An 8359-nucleotide genomic window follows, 5' to 3' on the forward strand; every position below is an offset into this window, starting at 1 on the left:
GAAAAACTGAGTTTAAATGTATTTGGCTAAGGTGTATGTAAACTTCTGACTTCAACTATAACTATTCAGACCCTTTAGCACCCTTGGCAGCGATTACAGCCTCGAGTCTTCTTGGGTATGACGCTACAAGCTTGGCACACCTGTATTTGTGGAGTTTCTGGCTGGGCCACTCAAGGACTTTTGGACACTTGTCCAGAAGTCACTCCTGCGTTGTCTTGGCTGTGTGGTCATTGTCCTGTTGGAAGGGGAACCTTCCCCTCAGTCTGAGCTCCTGAGCGTTCTGGAGCAGGTTTTCATCAAGGATCTCTCTGTACTTTGCTCTGTTAATGTTTCCCTCGTTAATCTTTCCCTCGATCCTGACTAGTCTCCCATTCCCTGCTGCTGAAAAACATCCACACAGCATGATGCTGCCACCACCATGCTTCAAATCAAATCAAATCCAAGTTTATTTGTCACGTGCGCCGAATACAACAGTGAAATGCTTACTTACAGGCTCTAACCAATAGTGCAAAAAAGGTATTAGGTGAACAATAGGTAAGTAAAGAAATAAAACAACAGTAAAAAGACAGGCTACATACAGTAGTGAGGCTATAAAAGTAGCAAGGCTACATACAGACACTGGTTAGTCAGGCTGATTGAGGTAGTATGTACATGTAGATATGGTTAAAGTGACTATGCATATATGATGAACAGAGAGTAGCAGTAGCGTAAAAGAGGGGGTGGTGGGTGGCGGGACATAATGCAGATAGCCCGGTTAGCCACTGTGCGGGAGCACTGGTTGGTCGGCCAAATTGAGGTAGTATGTACATGAATGTATAGTTAGTGACTATGCATATATGATAAACAGAGAGTAGCAGCAGCGTAAAAAGAGGGTTGGGGGGGCACACAATGCAAATAGTCTGGGTAGCCATTTGACACCTTTGGCAGATCCGTTCTAACTGACACTTCAAGACCAAACTACTACGAAGGACATGGTGACCTCTGGTGGACAACCAGAGACTTACAAAACCAGAGACTTTCTGTCGAATTACTCCCCAGCGTAGACGGATCGAGTGATTTCACCAGAGAGAGACACGACAAAGACATACAAGTGTAAATATGTACTTTGTGTTTCTAAATCCGAATGAGCGGTTGTTAGGGTGCTAAATATCCACATTTACGATGAGTATATTATTGAACTGTATGTACGATAGACTAATTCCTTTGTCTCTCCTCCTCCCGCTCTTTCTTCCCCCGCCTTTCATTGTGCAACAAGCCGTCATGTCGGGTTAGTCCACTAGGGACTTTTCATTGCATTATGTAGTAATCAATATATAATCTATCCTGTGTGTGTGTTTATGTTATTCTGTTTGATTATTTAGTTAGTTAGTAAATAAAATTTAAGCCAATTTGTGCAGATTTATAGGATATTACGATGTTCAGAATGAGTTATGAGGTAATAATAATTAATGGATGACTAAGATGATCATTTGGTTAATTTGGGAAACGGTAACTCATTAAATAAACTTTTTCCGTGGTGCCCCAATTGTTACATGATTAATTGAATCATCGTATTAATTAAACATAGTTAATTTATTTGATAAAATAATCACCATTGCATTAATGGTAGCAATGTCACAACATTTCTCATGGTCTGCGAGTCCTTTAGGTGCCTTTTGGCAAACTCCAAGCGGGCTGTTATGTGCCTTTTACTGAGGAGTGGCTTCTGTCTGGCCCCTCTATCATAAAGGCCTGATTGGTGGAGTGCTGCAGAGATGGTTGTCCTTCTGGAAGGTTCTCTCATCTCCACAGGGAAACTCTGGAACTCTGTCTGAGTGACGATTGGGTTCTTGGTCACCTCCTTGACCAAGGCCCTTCTCCCCTGATTGCTCAGTTTGGCCGGGCTGCCAGCTCTAGGAAGAGTCTTGGTGGTTCAAAACTTCTTCCATTTAAGAATGATGGAGGCCACTGTGTTCTTGGGGACCTTCAATGCTGCGGAAATGTTTTGGTACCCATCCCCAGATCTGTGCCTCGACACAAAACTGTCTCGGAGCTCTACGGAAAATTCCTTTGACCTCATGGCTTGGTTTTTGCTCTGGTTTGTGCCTTTCCAAATCATGTACAATCAATTGAATTTTCCACAGGTGGACTCCAGTCAAGTTGTAGAAACATCTCAAGGATGATCAATGGAAACAGGATGCACCTGAGCTCAATTTCGAGTCTCATAGCAAAGCGTCTGAATATTTATGTAAACAGGCGCGGATTCCCTCTCCAGAGCTTGGCGAATGTCCACATCTACGTCCCAAAGCACGGGGACAACAACTCGGGAGAGCGGAATGATGGGTACACTCAGGACAGGAACCTCTCCCGAATCAAAGAAGACGGGACAGGGCATCGGCTTTGATGTGACTTGAACCTGGGCGATATGATAAGGTGAAGTCGAATCTAGGGAAGAAAAGGGCCCACTTTGCTTGGCACGCAGGTTCCAATGGTTGGTGAGGATGAGAAATAGATCCTCCAGCCAGTGTCTCCACTCCTCTAATGCCAACTTCACCTCTAAGAGCTCCGGTCGCTGACGTCATAGTACCTCTCTGCAGGAGAGTTTGTTTTGAGTAGTATGCACATGGATATCATTTCTGTGGGTTACCTTGATGTTGGGACAGGACGGCTCCCACGCCCACTTCTGAAGTGTCCACCTCAACCATGAAGGGCAGCGTACGATGGGTGTTTGAGCCACGGGCGGAGGTGAAACGCCCTTTCAGTATACAGAAGGCCTCTTTGGCTGCAGTACCCCACACCAACTTACGGGGACCACCCCTGAGGAGAAAGGTGAGAGGAGAGGTGATGGAGCTGAAGTTCCTAATGAAGCGGCGGTAGAAGTTGGCAAACCCCAAAAAACGTTGTAGCCCCTTTATGGTTGTTGGGACTGGCCATAACCAGCCACAACCTTCCTCTCCTCCATCATCACTGCCTGTGGACTGATCTGGTATCCTAAGAAGGAGACCGCGGCCTGATGGAACTGGCACTTCTCCGCTTTCACATACAAGTGATTCTCCAGGAGGCGTTCTAGGACTACTCTAACGTGGGTAATGTGATCCTCCAAGGTGGCTGAGTGGACCAGGATGTCGTCGACATACACGACTTGGCGCCTGGGCATGTCCCGGAACACCTTGTTAACAAATGCCTTGAACACCGACGGAGCATTGGCTAATCCATAAGGAATTACCAAGTACTCTTAGTGGCCAGACATTGTGCTGAATGCCGTTTTCCATTCATCCTCCTCCCGGATGCGGTGTAGATTGTAGGCACTCCAAAGGTCCCATTTGGTCAAAAAAAAAGAGTGCAGCGCGGAGCTGTTAGATCGCAGCCGGCAACAACTGGAGAGGGTAGCGGTACTTGGTGGTGATGGAATTGCGGCCTCTGTAATCAATGCACGGGCGTAAAGCTCCGTCCTTCTTGGCCACGAAGAAGAAGCCTGCTGATTCAGTGGAGGTGGACTTGTGGATGAAACCCTGTTGGAGAGCCTCCTGGCTGTACTCCTCTATAGCCTTGGTTTCAGCTACCGACAGAGGGTAGATGCGGCTGCACATAGAGCCTGCAAGCAGGTCGATGGCACACTACCAGGGCCGAAGTCGGCTAGGCGAACCGAACTAGTATGCTGGCATACTCCCTTAAAACCTGTTATGGATTGATCCCGTTAGCGGGATCGATATGACAACAGCCAGTGAAAGTGCAGGGCGGCAAATTCAAAACAATAAAAATCTCATAATTAAAATTCCTCAAACATACAAGTATTATACACCATTTTAAAGCTTTACTTCTTGTTAATCCAGCCACAGTGTCTGATTTCAAAAAGGCTTTATGGTGAAAGCAAACCATATGATTGTGTTAGGTCAGCGCCTACACACACAAAAACACAGCCATTTTCCAGCCAAAGAGAGGAGTCACAAAAAGCAGAAATAGAGGGAAAATTAATCACTAACCTTTGATGATCTTCATCAGATGACACTCATATGACTTCATGTTACCCAATACATGTATGTTTTGTTCGATAAAGTTCATATTTATATCCACAAATCTCAGTTTACATTGGTGCGTTATGTTCAGTAATCTTTTGCTTCCAAAACATCCAGTGATTTTGCAGAGAGCCACATCAATTTACAGAATTACTCATCATAAATGTTCATGAAAATACAAGTATTATACACTTTAGATAAACTTCTCCTTAATGTCAGATTTCAAAAAAGCTTTACCGAAAAAGCAATAATCTGAGTACGGCGCTCAGACACAAAAACATGCCCAACAATATATCCGCCATGTTGGAGTCAACAATAGTCAGAAATAGCATTATAAATATTCACTTACCTTTGATTATCTTCATCAGAATGCACTCCCAGGAATCCCAGATCCACAATAAATGTTTGTTTTGTTCGATAAAGTCCATCCTTTATGTCCAAATACCTCCTTTTTGTTCGCGCCTTCAGTTCACAAATCCAAATTCATGATGCGCATGTCAGACGAAAACTCAACAATTTCCATTACAGTTCCTAGAAACATGTCAAACGATGTATAGAATCAATCTTTAGGATGTTTTTATCGTAAATCCGCAATAAAGTTTCAACCGGAGAAATCCTTTGTCTTCAGAAATGCAATGGAACTGAGGTACCTCTTACGTGAGCGCACATGCCTGAGGCTCATGCCCTGCTGGCAGTGTTCTGACTCCAGGAGCTCTTATTCATCCCCACTTCACAGTAGAAGCCTCAAACAAGGTTCTAAAGACTGTTGACATCTAGTGGAAGCCTTATGAAGTGCAAAATGACCCCACAGACACTGTAGTTTGGATAGGGAATTAATTGAAGTCCTACAGACCACTTCCTGTTTGGGTTTTTTCTCAGGTTTTTGCCTGCCATATGAGTTCTGTTATACTCACAGACATCATTCAAACAGTTTTTGAAACTTCAGAGTGTTTTCTATCCAAATCTACTAATAATATGCATATCTTAGTTTCTGGGAGTGAGTAGCAGGCAGTTTACTCTGGGCACGTCAGTCATCCAAGCTACTCAATACTGCCACCATCCATAAGAAGTAAAAGACATTCGCTTGAAAAAAGCGGAAATAGTACTGTTTGTCCATTTCGAGAAGCTGTAGCCAGTATATGCTTCCTCAAAATAGTCCGAATTAATCTAAGAACTCAAGAAATATGTCATTGATTTTGACGTTTTTGCAGAGATCTTAGTCATGCAATTTTACATCTAACTAAGATGTTGGTGCAGTATTTCTAAATGAAAAAATTTGCATGAAAACGAGTTGTCTCTCCTTGAATGACAAGACTACTGAAGAATCCCTACTGTTGACCAATTTCCAACTAAGGGAAGTAGACTTTGGCTACCGACTTCAGCTTGCCTCAAGAAAAAATGTTGTGTGCCCGAACAACCGAAAAACTGTTACCTAATTCCTAAACGAAAAGAAAACGTCACAAAATGTCATCATAATATACAGTACCAGTCAACGTTTAGACACACCTACACATTCCAGGGTTTTTCTTTATATTTACTATTTTCTACATGGTAGAATAATAGTGAAGACATCAACACTAGGAAATAACACATATGGAATCATGTAGGAACCAAAACAAGTGTTAAATATTATATATTTTATATTTGAGATTCTTCAAAGTAGCCACCCTTTGCCTTGATGACAGCTTTGCACACTGTTGGTATTCTCTCAACCAGCTTCATGAGGTAGTCACCTGGAATGCATTTCAATTAACAGGTGTGCCTTGTTAAACATTAATTTGTGGAATTTATTTCCTTTTTAATGCGTTTGAGCCAACAAGTTGTGTTGTGACAAAGTAGGGGTGGTATACAGATGATAGCCCTATTTGGTAAAAGACCAAGTCCATATTATGGCAAGAACAGCTCCAAAAAGCAAAAAGAAAACGACAGTCCATCATTACTTTAAGACATGAAGGTCAGTGAATCTGGAAAATGTCAAGAACAAGTGCAGTTGCAAAAACCATCAAGTGCTATGATGAAACTGGCTCTCATGAGGACCACCACATGAAAGGAAGACTAGCGTTACCTCTGCTGCAGAGGATAAGTTCATTAGAGTTACCAGTCTAAGAAATTGCAGCCCAAATAAATTCTTCAAGTAAGTTCAAGTAACAGACACATCTCAACATCAACTGACTATGTGAATCAGGCCTTCATGATCGAATTGCTGCAAAGAAACCACTTCTAAAGGACACCAGTAAGAAGAAGAGACTTGCTTGGACCAAGAAACAAGAGCAATGGGCATTAGATTGGTGGAAATCTGTCCTTTGCTCTGATGAGTCCAAACTTGAGATTTTTGGTTCCAACCACCGTGTCTTTGTAGATGAAGAGTAGATGAATGGATGATCTCCGCATGTGTGGTTCCCACCGCAAAGCATGGAGGAGGAGGTGTGATGGTGCTTTGCTGGTGGCACTGTCAGTGATTTATTTAGAATTCAAGGAAAACTTCACCAGCATGGCTACCACAGCATTCCGTAGCGATTCACCATCCCATCTGGTTTGTGCTTAGTGGGATTATCATTTGTTTTTCAACAGGACAATAACCCAACACACTTCCAGGCTGTGTAAGGGCTATTTGACCAAGAAGGATAGTGATGGAGTGCTGCATCAGATGACCTGGCCTCCACAATCACCTGATCTCAACCCAATTGAGATCGTTTGGGAAGAGTTGGACTGCAGAGTGAAGGAAAGCAGCCAACAAGTGCTCAGCATATGTGGGAACTCCTTCAAGGTTGTTGGAAAAGCATTCCAGTTGAAAATGGTTGAGAGAATGCCAAAAGTGTGCAATGCAGCTGGCAAAATGGCATACTAAACACACCGGTGCAAAATCGTATCAAGATAATACGTAATATTCAATATCAGTAAGTTAGACTAAATATTAGCACTTCATATACTCGGGGGTAATTACATTCAATCTGGAAAATAACAAAACAAATCATAAGGCTAGAGAAATGTTTTGAAAAATATTACAAAAACAAGCAACACTCAAACATGACCGAGAGTAAATGTGAAGAATCAATATCGAAAAGGAAACGTGACTCCTCCACGTATACAAACGATTTATGCTTTTCACCACTGGGACTGGTAAGTGTGGAAAACGATCTGTTAAAATCGACAAATGACAAACTGGGCATACTTCATTTAGTCAGTAAGTATATAAAGGAGTTGAAGGCGAGCCTTGAAATGAGTGATGAAACAGCTGCGATAATGGAGAAAGAAACAAACAAGCTAAAAGCGACAGTCAATAAGATAGAAACGGACGTTAATGAACTTAAAAAGGAGAACATCTTTCTGAGAGAAGCCTTACTATACATACAGACTAGATCTATGATCTATGAGAGAAAATCTAGTACTTACAGATACCCGAGAAGGAGAAGTTCCCAAAAACGTATTGAAGGAATTCTTTCTTACAGTGCTTCGATAAAATCCAATGCAAAAGTGTACACAATTTCGGGCAAAGAGGACAGAGATGTGAGCATCGAATTGTTGCCAAATTTGCTGTCTTTAAGGATAAAGTAAATGTTAAAAACTTGGGTAAAAGACTCACTGGCACGAAAATAGGCATGAATGATCAGTTCCTGAGGGAGCTTGCAGAACGGCGCAGAGTTCTGCATCCAATCTTCAAGGAAAATAGATTGAAAGGGAAACATGTAGCTCTCGTAGTCGATAAACTGTATATTGACAACCAAATGTTCTGAGACACAAAGACTATTATGGCTATTCTAAAAATTACAAAGTTTTCATAGAGGAGTCGAATAATGGAGCACCCAATACTAGCCATGGTAGGGATTGTAATAATACAAAAAAATGATAGAAATGCAATATTTATTAAATAAATAAAGTACAACTACACGATACCAAACAAGATAGGGAATGTTGTAAAATAATTAGTATTCAATTTTCCATTTATATTACTTTATAAACAGATAAGACGGAATTTGAAGAAAGGATAACTAGCAAAATAACACATCTTCAAATATAAGTAATTGGAACACAAAATAACACATTCAACATGGTGGAGATAGAAACACAGCAAACAGAAGACATAGAAGGCACAGTATGTGGGGATGTATTGTGATGGAAGGTGTGGTGTGTGTGTTTGGTAAAGGGTGGCGTTAAGTGAGTGAGAAAGGAAATGGTTGCATATCCCATAACCAATGTGTGTCTGTGAGCAGGGCTTGTGAGAGAGAGCTTTCAATTTTGTGCAGATGAGGATATACATTTTATATGAATTATACATCTAATTTATTTCTGTATTGTTCTATCATGATGGAACTACATTTAAAAATAAATTATACATCTAATTTATTTATTTATTGTCCTATCAT

This window comes from Salmo salar, chromosome 19, assembly GCF_965601325.2.
Source record: "Salmo salar chromosome 19, fSalSal1, whole genome shotgun sequence".
Taxonomy (NCBI): Eukaryota; Metazoa; Chordata; class Actinopteri; order Salmoniformes; family Salmonidae; genus Salmo; species Salmo salar.